Raw genomic sequence first — 16,121 nt, 5'->3', positions numbered from 1 at the left:
CTTCCTGACCTGCATATAGGTTTCTCAAGAGGCTGGTCAGGTGGTCTTGTATTCCCATCTCTTTCAAAATTTTCCGAAGTTTATTGTGATCCACACAGTCAAAGGCTTTGGCATAGTCAGTAAACAGAAATAGATGTTTTTCTGGAACTCTCTTGCTTTTTCAGTGTTCCAGCGGATGTTGGCAATTTGGTCTCTGGTTCCTGTGCCTTTTCTAAAACCAGCTTGAACATCTGGAAATTCACGGTTCACATATTGCTGAAGCCTGGTTTGGAGAATTTTGAGCATTACTTTACTAGCGTGTGAGATGAGTGCAATTGTGTGTTAGTTTGAGCATTCTTTGGCATTGCCTTTCTTTGGGATTGGAATGAAAACAAGGTACATCTATAATTAATTTCAAATATGGCACAAGTTCTTTCTTTTTGCCTCCATTAAGAAGACCTTTCTTTAGTAAAGATTTTTTACAATAAAAAATTTGTCAAATGGTTTTCTCTACATGTGATTCTTTTGAGTTTTTCATGAAATTTAGATGCTATTAAACCCTAGGGCTTTCCATCTTTATTCCATTGGTTCAAAATATATGTATATATACCCACACATATACATATCTACTTAAAAATAAGAGATCTATGAAGAGAATTTTTCCATGCTTAAGATATTGCATAATAAAGTTGTCAAATTTTAAAATGAAATTATATACATCATTTGACCTATTATAGCTTATATTTTTTTGTTATCTCTTTGCTTTTACAGGAATAATTTTGGAAGTCTTTCTGTTTTCAGGCTTTAATTTTCATAATTAGCTATAATTAAATAAAATCTTTACTAGCTGTGGTTTATTTTATATTAGGTTTTATCATCACTGAATACATCAATTAAAGATTTCCAACTGATTTGAATGAAAATCAACCAACATTAAGAGAACTCACTCCGAAAAAGTCCATTGCCATTTACAACATGGTAGTTACTCACATGGGATACACTGTATTGCTCAAGTTTGTTATTTTTTTTAAAATGTATATATGTATATATATATACATATATATAGTATTTATAATAAATTTTCAGAACTTCTATTTTCTTTGTAAAATATCATCCCAAATTTGGACTTTTGAATTATATATGTTCTACAGTCAATTACAACATATTTCTACTACATAAGGATCTTAATTAATAACATTGTTCTTTTCATTATGATTATAATGCCATATTCCCCAAAATTTGCATTCAGATTTTCACTGCAAAACAAGTAATTTTACTTTTATTGTTGCATCTAACCATGTGGCATTTGAATACCTACAAAGGAGTGAAATTTTAAAAGCTTTAATTTGAACTAGATGAAAAAAGTAATCCAACCATTAGTAGCTTAACTCATTTTCTATTTGAAGAATCTGATGAAACTCATATAGCACCAGCATCACTTAATTATTCACAAATCTCTTCAACTATTGGACCACAAGAAAACTTGAAAAAGAGGATAAGCAAAAGTAATTTAAAATAATGAGCATTGATCTAAACGGAAAGCCATTCTTCATTTAGTCATCTATAAATCTACATTTGTCAACTAGGAAGTAATTTGGGGGAAAAGTCTTTGTAAAATCCTTACTGATGCTTCATCATCAGGTTTATGTGTTCTGCTTTTCCTGTGGCCTGTGGTGTTAATAATACCACCATCGTGCTGGTGCTAAGTCACCGCCATGAGAGATGGTAAATATCAACAAGAGTTTGTAGAGTTGCATATTTATCATCAACTTTCTTGAGGAATGAAAACTCAGTACTTTTTGTTATTATTAAACATGAATTTGTTGTTTTGTAGTTCAGCAAAAGCAAAGTGGGGCTTCCCTTGTGTCTCAGGCACTGAAGAGTCCTCCTGCAATGTGGGAGACCAGGGTTTGATTTCTGAGTCGGGAAGATCCCCTGGAGAAGGAAATAGCAACCCACTGCAGTATTCTTGCCTGGAGGATCCCAGGCAAGGATCCTCCAGAGGAGGATCTGGAGGCGTACAGAGGAGCCCGGTGGCGTACAGTCCATGGACATGACTGAGTGATTAACACAAAACCAAAATAGTTTGTTGAAAACTATTATGAAATGGTTACAAGATAATAAAAAAGATCTAGATTTCTGCCATACAATATGACATATATTAAATGATAAAGCCATGGTAATAAGAAAGCTCAGAATCTTTTCTAGATAGGACTAGTCCATTTCTGATTTCTCCTTTTATTTCACAGGTAATTGTGATTATCAATACTGCTGTCTGAAGATTTGTTGGTACTGTGTACACACACAGACAGACAGACACACACACGAATGGTCAGCAAGAATGACAGTGCTGAATGGCCTGTCTTCTAGGGAGCATGAGAGTTACCATTTGTAAGGGAGCATACTTCACTTTGTCAAAAGAGCATAGGGTCTTCTCTTCACCCCACACTAGTTCATTACTATACCCTATTTTCCCTACTTTCAAAATTTATTGAGAATAGTAACATATCCACAACTTGGCTACCTCTCTGCTTCAAGTAACCATCGTATCTACCTGGATTCCTGAAACAGACTCTTAACTAGTCTCCATGCTCTACCTTTGTCCTTCAACGGTCTATGTTCAGTAGAGCAGCCAACTGATATTTTAAAAAATTTAAGTTATCACCCTTCCTTAACTGTGTTGGAGACCCTGCAGTGGCTTCCTAATTAACACAGAGTAATAGTCAAAATCCTTGTTCAGTGTCTAAAATCCCACTCCATTTGGCCCCACTACCCCTCTGAACTCATCTGCTACTCTCCCTTTCTTATTTGCTGCAGCCACAGAGGTCCCCAAATATTCTAAACATCTTCTCCCCAGAGGCCTTTTTCCCTAGCTGGTGCTACTATCTAGAGTACCCCTTCCCCAGATGTCCTCTTGGCAAAATTCTCTCACTTTAATCCAGAAGACAGATTCAAACCTCATCTCCTCAATGGGGTTTACCTGACTACCCCACTGCCATCTGAACACACTATATCTTACTATTGACCCTCTGCACTCTGTTCTACTCTCCCCCTTTCCCCCATAGTGCTTATCAGGGCTGATACCACTCCAGCATTCTCACCTGGGAAATCTCATGGACTGATGAGCCTGGCAGGCTACAGTCCATGGGGTCACAAAGATCGGACACGACTGAGCGACTAAACGACATATACTATATTAACTATATTACTGGTCAGTTTAGCCTATCATAATTCTGTCATACTGTGGTAAAACAAAAAGACTACCATGACTTACAATACCAACCTTGTATTTGCCTGGCTTGACTGAGGCTCTGCTGCAGTGTCTTCTTCATTCTGAAAATATCGTGCTGAATTGCCTTTCTTCTGGTACAAGGAGGAGAGACAGCAGAAGCTTCTGCTTAGAAATAACGCCCATCCCTCCCACTGACATTTCATTAGCTAAAACAAGCAATATGGCCAAGCCTGAGGTCAACAATGTAGGAAGGAAAATCCTCCACAGAAGGGGGCTTAATACTAGTTGATGTTTATTATTTATTGTGTGCTCCTCCCACTAGTACCTCAAGGCCAGGGTTCTTTATCTGTTGTGTTTGTTTTTTCCCTGATAAATATAAGTACCTAGTATGGAGATTGTCACCTAGTAGCTAGAAAGTAAAATTTTATTGGATGAACGAATGAATGAGAGAAAATAGGCTTCTCTGGCAGTTAATTTACTGTTGATTTTTAACTTGCAGTGAGATATAAGAATACGCTGGAGGATAATGAATGACATTCATTATGACATTTGTGATCAGGGATGTGGGTTTGCAGCTGGTTCTGTAGCTTTGTTACTGGCTACTTGCCTTGGGAATGTTTATTTTGTTAACAGAATCTGTATAGCAATGCACCTCACCCTAAGGAATGTGTCATGATTAGTCTAGGCCAATAATGGCACTACTTTTCTCCTTTTACTCTTTACAGACTTTGTTCTGGGATGATTTCCCCAAGGAAAAGTTTGCAGAGGACATCTTGGAATTAATTTCCTTCCTAATGAAAGAGAGTTGCATAGTGAAAATACCTTTTTTAGCCTTCCTCTCCCTATCTTCCATCTTGGATGCCATTGGGTGAAGATGACATGATTGGAATTATGGCAGCCATCATGTGACCATGAGGTGACAAAAATGGGGTAAAAACAAACACATGGACAATGAAAGGTTGGAGCAATGGAAAAAGCCAATGTCCTTTGTGTCATCATTAAACTCCCAGAACTACAATGCAATTGCCAGCCTACAGAATTCTTAGTAAGTAAAGAATGCATAATCTTAAACAGTGGTTCAAAACACTATAATTTAGGTATTCTGTTCTAGTAGCTGAATGCATCCTAACTAAGATCACTTGGGTCAAAAAAGCTCATAAACAAATATTATAACATTTCATAGTACAACATGTTTCAAAAATATGTGACATGCGTAAGGAATACAAATTAAGAGAATAATTTTGGCATATTGCCAGGATATTTGATATGATTAAAATACTAGAATGTAAATAAACTAAATTGACTAAGGTTGGCTAGCACCACTGACTCAGTAGATGTGAACTTGGGCAAACTCCAGGAGACAGTGAGGGACAGGGAGGCCTGGTGTGCTGCAATCCATGGGATCACAAAGAGTCAGACACAACTTAGCTACTGAACAACAGCAGCAACAAAAATGGAGGGAATTTTAGGAAATAATTAACTTGAGTTTTGCTTACATTGACTCAAAGAAGTAGCTTGAATATTTACTGTGTGTCAACCAGCTATTTTAAAACTGCACAGAATCAATCATAAATTGAAACATTCTACTCATGGCTTATCACCACTTTAATGTGAAAGTACAAAATACATAGTAATTATTTTAAAATTTACCTAGCATACAAGCTTGACTTGCAAGGGTCTAGTACTAATTGGAGCTAAATATGGTTTTATGGTTTTGCAGGCAATGGGGCATAACTTTTGGAAGCATCTGTAAATCAATACAAGACTTTGGGAGTTAATGTATCTCCTTTGAAAAATGGAGATTTGGCTGCAAATTCAAAAAGACATTGTGGGTTTCTGAAGGAAACATAAGCTGTATTTGCCCCTGTGGAAAAATGTCAGTGACATGAGCAAGGGAATAAGTGGCATTCCTATTGAATTGAAAAGTGTATTAGTTATGAACCCATTTGACAGTAAATAATAGATATTACCATGGCTTAAACAGGTTTTCTTTGTCTCATGAAGCAGGAAGTTAAAAGTGAGAAATTCATGACTGCCGTGATAGTTCAGTGGTATCATTAGGAGCTAAAGCTGTTTCCATCCTCAGCCCCTCTGTTATTATGCACTTATTAACCCTTATATTTCCTATCTCAAGGTTGAAAAATGGAATTTTCACTTTATGTTGCCACTTCTGGCCAGCAGAAGGGTGAAGCCTAAGCTTCATTAGATTTTGCCTTTTGATTTTAGAAAGAAAATCTGATGACATCTCATTGGCCAGAACTGTGTCATAAGCCTGCCTCTGACAGTAAGATAGAGTGAGAGGCTGAATATTTTAACTTTCTGGCCTTAGTAGTAGATTAATGCAAGGGTTAATATCACAAATGGGCTCTGGAGACTCAACAAAGAGTGCAATTATATGGTAAACAGTTATATGTACTTTTTGCAGTCTCTCTTGTCTGGAGCTGAGAAAGAACTTTGGATTCTTAGTAAATACAGAAGGAAGATTCCTTTCTTCCTTTCTTCCATGTTTCTACAATATGAACACGATTTATCTTCAGGGTCAACTACATAATTTTTGGTGTCCCGTGCAGAGTGAACCTGTGGGACCCTTACCAATGGTTGAAAAGTCAATTTCCCATTCTGATGGGACTATCACCCCAACCCATGGCAATGGGTGAACCCCACTCCCCATCCGCCATGGGACTGCCACCTCTGTGCTGGGACACACTTCATACCTGGATCAGGAGTGCTTGAGAAAGGTCTACTGAGCTGCCACTGAATGTACCCTTTCCGACTCTTTCAATTCCATTTAGTCTCTAGTTGTGATCTGTGTGTGATCATAATTCCCTACCCTGAGGATAAACCCCTTGGGTGGTTATAGCTGCGCTTTACACTTTTCTTAGTTCACTCCAGTCCTGAGCCCTTGACAGATCCTCAACACATCATTGTTATTATCCTTTGTTCTTAACTACAGCAGGTGATCTCTTAACGGTAATCCCAGTCCTGCTATCCCATGGCCAGCAGTGAAGTCCTATCCTACACTGTAGAATAAATGTTTGCATAGAGAATTTTCTGGAGGTGTTCATCATGCTCCGGGTCATTCTTTCTGGGAATATGTCCAAGACTTCATGGAGGACCTAAGGCTACATGCAGCATTCCCATTTTAGGAAGAGCTATACAGACAGAACTCATTTTCTCCCTCCTGAATTTAGATTTAGTTTCTTCTCTAATTCCTAGTATAAGCTGGACCCTGACATTGTCTATGTTTTGTACACTGTCACGTGAGAAATAGTTCAGCCATCAAAAAGTAATTAAAAGCAATCCCACCTTTTACTGATATTTCTTGAAGAAGGTCCAAGGGGTTTAATGCATAATTCATGTCAATATCCTCACATTCTGTCACTGCCCCGAAAACCTTGGTGTCCACACCAGATAATCCACATCCTACAAAATCCCTTATAGAAGCACATGCTATTTGTCTCCTGGAATCTTGACTGTCTTCCTCACTCTATCAGACTTTCTCTTTCATTTATTTTTTAGTATGAGTGTAGTTTTTCCTGCTCTCTCCACCTCAGTGATATTTCCCCTCCCCAACATGATGCATGGGCTTCCCTGGTGGCTCAGCTGGTAAAGAATCCACCTGTAATGTGGGAGACTTGGGTTCAGTCTCTGGGTTGGGAAGATCCCCTGGAGAAGGGAACGGCTCCCTGCTCCAGTATTCTGGCCTGGAGAATTCCATGGATTGGGGTCGCAAAGAGTTGGACACGACTGAGTGACTTGCACTTTCACAAGATGCATAGAAAGGCCCAGAGAAAGGTTCAAAATTTGCCTTCAGTGTTTGGAAATGGAGAGACCAAAAAGGCAGTGCGGGACTTCATTGTGTGAGGAGAGGGGAACGTTTATCATTAAACATCTTTTAAAATTCCCATCTCCCTGAGGATGACTACCCAATCTGCCTGGACTCCCTTCACCCAGACCAGGAAAAGATCTAACCCGTCTGACTGAGAACACACAGAACTGTGCTTAGGGGCAGAGAGCCAGGATTGGTCTCTGTTTATCATGGAAAAGAGCTCAAGGTACTTAGTTTTAAGCTGCACTGAATCTAGTATCATTCATCTGTTTATGTTCTTTTTTAAAAAAAAAAAAAAAGCCTTTAAAAATTCAGTGCAGAACAACAACAAAACAAAAAAGCAAATTGTCCTTTGATTCCATAATGGCTTTTATTCCCCCAGAACTGCAGTGTGCAAATAAAGGAAAGCAAATTATGTTCTGAATTAAACTTTCTCTGCTTCAGCTGGGCTGAGTCACCTTTGACGTTCCATTTTTTGAACAGAGCCGGCTGCACATCTAGAGCTATTTTAAAAGATGTCACGTACCAATTTGCAAACTTCAGAATGTTCTTCTTCAGGCAGGTCATCTAAAGGAAGGTAACTGAGCTGAGTTCAGCCCTATATGTCCCTAGGCTTTGGTTCCCTCCCAAATCCAAAATACTAAAGTACAATCATTACAGAAGCAGGCCTCTCTGGTCCTCTTGGTTGCACCACAGATGGCAAGATGCAATCAGAGGGAGAAGATAAATGCATGAAACTCCTTGCATGTATCCAATGGTAAGGAGATAAGCAAATGGTAAGTAATTTTTCAGTAAACAACTTGAGAATGTTTCTTAGGTTTTCAAATAGCCAAAAACATAAGCAAGAGCCCACAATCTTAATAACTTAAAAACAACCATGGCAGAGTCAGACACAGTGTTATCTGTGGACAGTGATAGAAGAGTGATAGCCAATGTACATAATCAGCATCAAGCAGAATGTACAGTACAGTCTTCCAAAGACTGAAGTTCCCATTCTGAAGTATTTCTAAGAAAGAAACTCTCACTTGCAGTGGTTAGAAACAAACTTCCAGAGGAAGCCATGGAATCAATTGCTAAGTCACTTCAGTCATGTCCGACTCTGTGTGACCCCATAGACGGCAGCCCACCAGGCTCCCCCATCCCTGGGATTCTCCAGGCAAGAACACTGGAATGGGTTGCCATTTCCTTCTCAATTAGATACCTCTTATTTTTGTGTGTGTGCATGTGGAAGTTTAAAGGAGATGATTTGGTTTATGGCCTGGGGCATGGATTTTAGAGTCAGAGAGACTTGTTTTCAAATCCCAGTCCAATGCTTATTTGTTGTTTGACCTTGGACAAGCCACTTTACCTCTCTGACTCTCAGATTCTTTATTTGTAAGCAATCTTCTGCCTGGGCTTCTCAGGTGGCACAGTGGTAAAGAATCCTCCTGCCAGTGGAGGAGACATAAGAGACACGGATTCGATCCCTGGGTTGGGAAAATCCCCTAAAGGAAAGCATGGCAACCCACTCCAGTATTCTTGTCTGGAGAATCCCATGGACAGAGGAGCCTGGTGGGCTACAGTCCATGGGGTCACAAAGAGTCAGACAGGACTGAAGCAATTTAGCACGCACAACCTGCTTAGGGTTGTGTGGATCAAGATCATACATTCATAGTTCCTAAGACATTGCTTGACACCTTCAAGATGTGTATCAGTTCAGTTCAGTTCAGTTGCTCAGTCATGTCTGACTCTTTGTGACCCCATGAATCACAGCATGCCAGGCCTCCCTGTCCATCACCAACTCCCGGGGTTCACTCAAACTCATGCCCATCGAGTCAGTGATGCCATCCAGCCATCTCATCCTCTATCGTACCCTTCTCCTCCTGCCCCCAATCCCTCCCAGCATCAGAGTCTTTTCCAATGAGTCAACTCTTCGCATGAGGTGGCCAAAGTACTGGAGTTTCAGCTTTAGCATCATTTCTTCCAAAGAAGAAGGAAAATCCCAGGGCTGATCTCCTTCAGAATGGACTGGTTGGATCTCCTTGCAGTCCAAGGGACTCCCAAGAGTCTTCTTTAACACCACAGTTCAAAAGCATCAATTCTTTGGCAAGATGTGTATAAATGGTAGCTGATACTATCAGTGTCATCATTAATACACTATCTGCTCCCATGTGTTGCCCCTTAGTGTGTTATCCTCATTCATGACTCAACAGAAAATGATTCTTTCTTGACTCAGGCATTGTTGTAGGCCATGAAGACATTGATTTGAGAAGTTGAAGATGTGGTGAAGTGGACTTGCACATGAATTTCTAACACTTATCTGATAATTATGTACAAAGTGCTAGAGGTGTGCCAAGGAGAGGGTCTTGAATCCTGACTGTAAGCTTCGTAGAAGAAGTGACATATTTTCGCAGGTTCTAAAGGGTAAGTAGAAGATCATTAACTGGGCATTGGGATTTGGGGGTAGAGAATTCCAGACACAGAGAAAGAACCATGTGTGTAGAGGAAAACAGGTTTAAGTCCTTTCGCGTGAGTAGTCCTAAGAAACCAGAGTGTGGGTTTAAGGAAAGGGAGCTGGTTGTGGGTTGGGAGAGCAGAGCAGTAGCAGGATATGAATGGAATTACAGTCAGAGGCCTTGTAAGGCTGACAAGTTTATGCTTACTCTGCGCACAGCATGGAGCCGCTGGGAGGTTCTGAAGCCAGGAAATGTCACAGTAAGATTTGTGTTTTGGAAAGATAATTCTGGTATGTTGTGAAGGGTTTATGTGGGAGAAATATGAGATGAGATGCAGGGACACTAATTAGAAAATTATTGCAAAAAGGCATTTTAGGTCAGAGGCAGTGGAAAGAAAGAGATGAAGGTGTATTTCAGAGACAATAGAAAGGCAGGACTCTGAAGTGAAAATGTTTATACCTCACTACAGAATCTCTTGTATATATTCTAAGACAACTCTTGTGAGTTTTCTTCCCTTTGTCAAGGCAAACATTTCCTAGCCCTTTAACTGTTTCAATTTAGAGTTGCTCTGTCTTCCCTAGCATACTTTTTGTGAGTAATCTATCATTTTCCTCCTTTCAAATAAGGAGCCTAAATTAAAACTGATACTTCAAATTTAGACTCATCACCCCCCACCAACCACATAATGTACATCTAGTAATGTATTATAAAATGGCATTATCTTTTTAAAAGTCTTGTCATAATCTTTGAACTTGTGGTCAACCAGTACCCCCAGATCTTTTTTTGCTTTAATAGTTGTTAGGCTACCTTTTAGCACTTAATTTGCATGGTTCCCATTTGTCCACATAATCTGATAATTTGACAGGCTGAATTAGTTGGGCAGGTGTCTGGGAAAATCCCTGGACAGTTATATTTTAAAATAGCTTATGCTGCTGTATAAGTGAAAGTGATTCATGAATTACCACATCTATTAAGCTGTTTGGTAAACTGCTGGCATGGACTTCTATAGAGTAAGCCATGGTTCAAAATATTTATCTTAAATCTGGAGTCCAAGACACCTAGCTCTGAAATACCCCCTCCCCACAGAGGAATGTGTGGGGGAAATGGCCAGTCTTACCTAAAAAAGTACTTTTAGACTTCATTTGATTTGTCATCAAATGAACATCAACAAGTTCACCTGCCATTTCCAATAAACCTGAGTCATCTATATAAATACAGGATGGTGAAAAAAACTAAAGATTTTCATTGATACACTCATAATGTAACCTTCAGCATATCTTCCTCTCAGATATGCCTTAGTCCACTCATGTGTAAAGTACAGAAGACAGCAGTAAAAATAGCGATAATTCATGGGGGTCATTGTGAGGATTAATCATATTTATGAGATAACTAGAGTTCTGCCAGTCTTATAAAAAACATTATATAGTAAGCAGAGTGTACATGTTTGTTAGCTAAGAAAGTGTCATCCTCTCCATCACTACCACAAACTTATGCAGGCAACCTTCCCCAACCCCTTTCATAGTCTGTGTTCTCTAGCTTACCCTCATTTGAATAAAAATATTTGATCATCCCCCAGGAAACATCAGAGAAGGCAGTGGCACCCGACTCCAGTACTCTTGCCTGGAAAATCCCATGGACGGAGGAGCCTGGTAGGCTGCAGTCCATGGGGTCGCTAAGAGTCGGGCACGACTGAGCGACTTCACTTTCGCTTTTCACTTTCCTGCACTGGAGAAGGAAATGGCAACCCACTCCAATGTTCTTGCCTGGAGAATCCCAGGGACAAGGGGAGCCTCGTGGGCTGCCGTCTATGGGGTCGCACAGAGTCGGACATGACTGAAGCGACTTAGCAGCAGCAGCAGCAGCAGCAGCAGGAAACATTTATTAAGCACCTACTGCATTCCAGACACTGTGTTTAACTTGTGCTTATGCACAATTAAGATAGAATGATTTTTATGGGAAAGATTTAAAATGCAGTGGTTTTTTTTAAAATGCTTAAATCATCAGTTATAGCATAGGCTATGTGAACAAATCAATGACTCCCAACCTGTGAAGTTATTGCAGTATCTGAGCACCGTATCTGTTTATATATTTTCTTTTAAAAATGGTTACTCGAAGTATGACTGTTGTATATGGTAGGAAGGTGGTGAACATCATGTGTTTTATCCTAAAAATAAGTCCTTAAAAATGTAGCCACTCTTGATCTGTTAGAAACAAATGAGAATTCTTGGGTGCTGAGGTGACTAGAATACAGTGGGGATAGAGCCAAACCAATGTTGATAAATAATTATGGCCATATTTATTCATCATGGAAGTTATCTTTGCTAGACTGTTTCAGACATTGTCATCTCCAGCCTTTTTTGCAAAGAGATAATAAATAAATATCATAACCTTATCCACATTTAACTGAGCATATTTGACATACAGATCAATAGAATACCTTTTCTTATGTGTGCCTCCCAGCAACCCCACAGAAACTAGAGGTCAAATAGCATTTTGAAAACATTGATTTTTTTTCACTGCCATACTATGGTCATTTTAAACATTTCTAATCATTCTTCATTGACAATACTATTATAAGTCAATTTACCTTGCAGTAACCTATACTTACTAAGCTGACCACTGAAATGGTCAGACTAGCTGTATAGCATTCTTTCCTACCTATATCCAGAGTCTAATTGTAATTTTTTCAAACACAGCAGAAAGTGAAGCTGGCATAAGACTGTATCTAATCACCATCCTAGCTCAGAGGAACTTAAACTATTTCTATTCAGGGACTTCCCTGGCGATCTGGTGGTTAAGATTCCACATTTCCAATGCAGGGGGTGCAAGTTTGATCTCTGGTCCGGAAGTAAGAGCCCACATGCCACGTGACACAGCACTCTCCCTGCCCCCAGAAAAAAAGCTAGTAAACTATTTCTATTCAGTACCACTCCCTTTGCTCCATCATCCCTCCTTCTCTTGGGGTGATGGGTGTTCTGGAATATTGCAGGATTAAATTGCAGGGATAAATTGAAAAGGGCCAAATGAGGTCTGCATCTACAGGCACAGAAGGGCACCACATCCTCTGGGACTGCACTGGGGGTTTCCCATGAAGGCCAATGCTCCCCTGCCACTGGTGGGAAGGCAGCCCAGTTGAAAATTTGGCTTCGAACTTTGGACAGACCTCACTGGAGCAAAGCCTGGATGTTCTGCAATTATGATACAGTGTTCACAGAGCTTTTGAACACACCACAGATTACCCTGCTGGAAGTAAGTTGGCTGAGCTATCTTTCATTCCTGTATGAATCCTACAGATTCACCACGTTTCTAAAAATCCTTATTTTCTCTGCTTCTCCCTCTCAAATGCATTGCCTCCATTTTTATGCTTTTGACACAGACATCTAAAATAATGCATCTAATAAAATCTATGCATTTGAAAACACTAAAGGCAGATTGGCAGGCTACTTCTGTTTCTTACTCTGTAAACTTGAGGACACATACCAGGAGCCCACTAACTGCTTGAACAGAGATACTTAAGGGAAAGAAGGGACAGGTTGAGAGGAGTGAAGAGTATAAGCAAGGAGAAGAAAAAATTGATTAGTATTTCAAACAGCTCTACAGTGGCTCAGTTATGCATAGAGGCCTCCCATGGTTCATGGACCCTGGAATGAAGTTGTAAGGATTCGATTCCTCTTCTGGCGCTTGCTCGTGGAGTCACTCTCAACAGGTGATTTGATCTTTCTAGGTCTCAAGGATGTCCTCATGCACAGATGGGAATAACAACAGCTCTCTTTCTCATGAGTTGTTATGAAGATTAAACGAGTAAATATGTAACAGCATGAACATAATAAACACTCAAAAATGGAAACATTTCAACGAACTGTTAGAACTATTAACATATGTGAACTTGTTTTACAGACTCACATATTTACAACCCTAAGAAAATATATTTTACCAATCCTAAAATTGCCCAACAGTTAGGAAGTTAGACAAGTAGTCTTGTTACAGTCTCATAAAGGGTAACTCGTAAGGTTTTGTAAATATTCAGACAAAAGACACTTTGGGACTGAGCTCAAGTTGCAACAGATGTAAAGACAAAGGAAAAGTTCTCAAGTTTAGGGAAGAAGGGTCAGAAACGGGTTGGAAAAGAGATTTCTAAGCTGAGCCAGAATCTTTTAATTCACCTTAAACTCAACCACTCTCTAAACAACTTCCATGTTGGCAGGTTATTTATTTATTTATTTTGCTTTTGTGTTTTTTTGTTGTTGTTGTTGCTGTTTATAATTCTATTGGAAGATATTTTTCATGGGAACATATTTCTGGGTAGAAATAGGAAATCATGGTAAAGCAGGTTTCACTTTGCTGAACTTATTGATTCAATAAAATACGTATGTACATCTGGCCAGGGCAAAGGGCACTCGGCAAGGAGTCAGGCCTGCTTCTTTGTAAACTGCCTTTCTTGGCCCTTTCAAATCCAACAGGGCTGAAAAGGAAAAAAAAAAGGGGTGTTCTTTAGCTTCACACAAACTCAGCCATTTTGATCACAAGAAAGTAGTGTTGCTTCCCAACGTGTCTTTGTTCGAGTGATAGCAGGCCCATTGAAACCTCTGATGGAGCTCATTGAAAATAATAGGCCCCATTATCTTCCCTGGCAATGCTGCCACGAGAGCTTCAAACACTGAAATAATGACAGCACATATTGGACATATAGTAGAAAGGCAGCGCGTGATTATGGGCAATTTCTGGCTCCCTTCTACACTCTGCGTCTGAGGAGGGGGCTGTGGGGCAAGATGGGAAGGCACAAAGGATGGGCATTTTGTCTCTGTGTCCTTTGAGGATGTTTATTATATACTTTCAAACTTAAATGTTTTGTCTTAACATTTGTAAAAGTGAAATATCAATTTCAGAATCACGGAAGAAACTAGAGTTGGGGAGCAACAGCTTTTTTAATTTAGTATTGAAGTTCTGTCATATTTGGTTACCTGCGGAATTGGTATGAAATTTCTCTCCGAGAGACAGCAGAGGCAGTTAACACAGGGTGATCCAGAGCTCAGTCGATAGACAGTTTCTGGGAGACCACAAAGGCCTTCCTTTCCCCAGGTCGGCTCTCTTTGCAGTCCCTGGTATTCCCAGCAAATCTGATTTTCTAGAGTGCAGAGCAACAAATGGGAAGAGGGAGAAGCCTGGAACAGAGAAAAACATTGGCCCCTAGGAAAACACATGCAAGGTGTGAGAAATTACCAGAAGGAACACTCTCCTGAGGGCTCAGTGAGAGCCAGGCAGGAAAGGGCTCCCCAGGGGGAGAACTAGCTCTGGTTCATTAGAAGTCGGGGGAGGAACCGGGGGAACCTTTTTTGTCACTTGTTATAATCTCTGTGTTTTCAGAAATGAAATGTCTTAAATCCACCACCCAACACACACAGACGTTACTTTTTTCTCATCGGAAACAAGTCTAAGGAACATGATGTGCCTTGTACATCACCCCAGAGGCTCCTATTTAATATCAGAACAAGATGGTCTTCCTACTTCTCTCATGCCTTACTAGATCTGGGGAGAGGCCCGTGGCAGTAACAGCGTCGTCCAGCCACTGTGGAAAAATGAGAAGTGACAGGAAGGAAAAGGATATCTAATAGAAACTGCCCACAAATCTGTCCAGTGGATGAGGCTGGCAGTTACATTCCCCTAGTCCCAGGTAAGGAGCATTGAGAGGCGGCTATAAGGGCTTATTGGGACTTCCATCTATATAAGGAGTAAACTTCCTCTCTCCACTCATCCTTCTGGCATGTGCTTGTCTATATTCAGTCTGGCATGTGACTGCTACCTTCCAGGGACACATCCAGGTGACAGTGCTAGTTATTGTGTTTGAGAGATGTCCCCTTCGGGAGACATGAGCCAGTCTACCTTACCAGCAGTGCGATCGCACATGCACACACACTGATGCCACACGTGGCCCCCCTGTGTCACTCACGTTAAACCCCAGAGAGGCCTGAACCAGCGAAAGGCCAGTGAGTGTATTCTGGGCAGCTTGGTGTCTGCATAGCAAGGTGCCAGCTGGGTCTGTACTTCCTGATGCAACCATGTCTGCAGCTCGACTACAAGCTCCTCCCAAGTGATGACAGTTCTGTCTCCATGTCTGGCACCTAATGGATGCCCTGTAGATATTTTTTGAATTAAACTCTCAACCAAATATAAAAATCATTACTCCTAAAACTGAAATGTAAGATTTTAAGAAAAAAAAATAAATGTCTTGTTTATATTTTGAGCTTCTTAAATTATGTAATTTTTGCTTTTCTAAAATCTCTTTGAAGTAGAATTCAAGACCCAAATTTCATTATATTTATTAAACTCTATTTTAGTCCCTTCAGCTTTCTACACCAAAACACCAGAGACTTGATATCTTAGAAACAACATAAATTCAGTTCTAGGGGCTGGGAAGATCAAGGTGTTGGCAGATTCTGTCTGGTGAGAGCCCTCTTCCTGGTTCATAGGTAGGGGCTTTTTTTTACTGTGCCCTCATATAGTAAAAAGGCTGAGGGAGCTCTCTGGAGTCTCTTTTATAAGGGCACAGACCTCATTCATGAAGGTTCTGCTTTGGGCACACAGATCTTCAGACCACAGCAGACTCCAAGTAAGTTGTTTTCTCTTCCCTTTGAATCTGGCACAGTAT

General features: G+C 40.2%; 1 long non-coding RNA gene across 2 annotated transcripts in view; it reads left to right on the top strand.

The window, feature by feature from the left end:
* The window catches only part of LOC133234405 (uncharacterized), a 392,262-nt gene that overhangs the window by 213,357 nt on the left and 162,784 nt on the right, over positions 1-16,121 (top strand). The window contains exon 5 of one of the 2 annotated variants that reach the window (XR_009732128.1): positions 3,937-4,256. The exons of the other annotated variant lie outside the window; for it this stretch is intronic. This is a non-coding gene — a long non-coding RNA (uncharacterized LOC133234405). The remainder of the gene's footprint in view (positions 1-3,936; positions 4,257-16,121) is intronic. 2 annotated transcript variants of the gene reach the window in all.

Source organism: Bos javanicus, chromosome 21 (genome assembly GCF_032452875.1).
Source record: "Bos javanicus breed banteng chromosome 21, ARS-OSU_banteng_1.0, whole genome shotgun sequence".
Lineage (NCBI taxonomy): Eukaryota > Metazoa > Chordata > Mammalia > Artiodactyla > Bovidae > Bos > Bos javanicus.
This window is presented reverse-complemented; position numbering and strand designations above follow the sequence as displayed.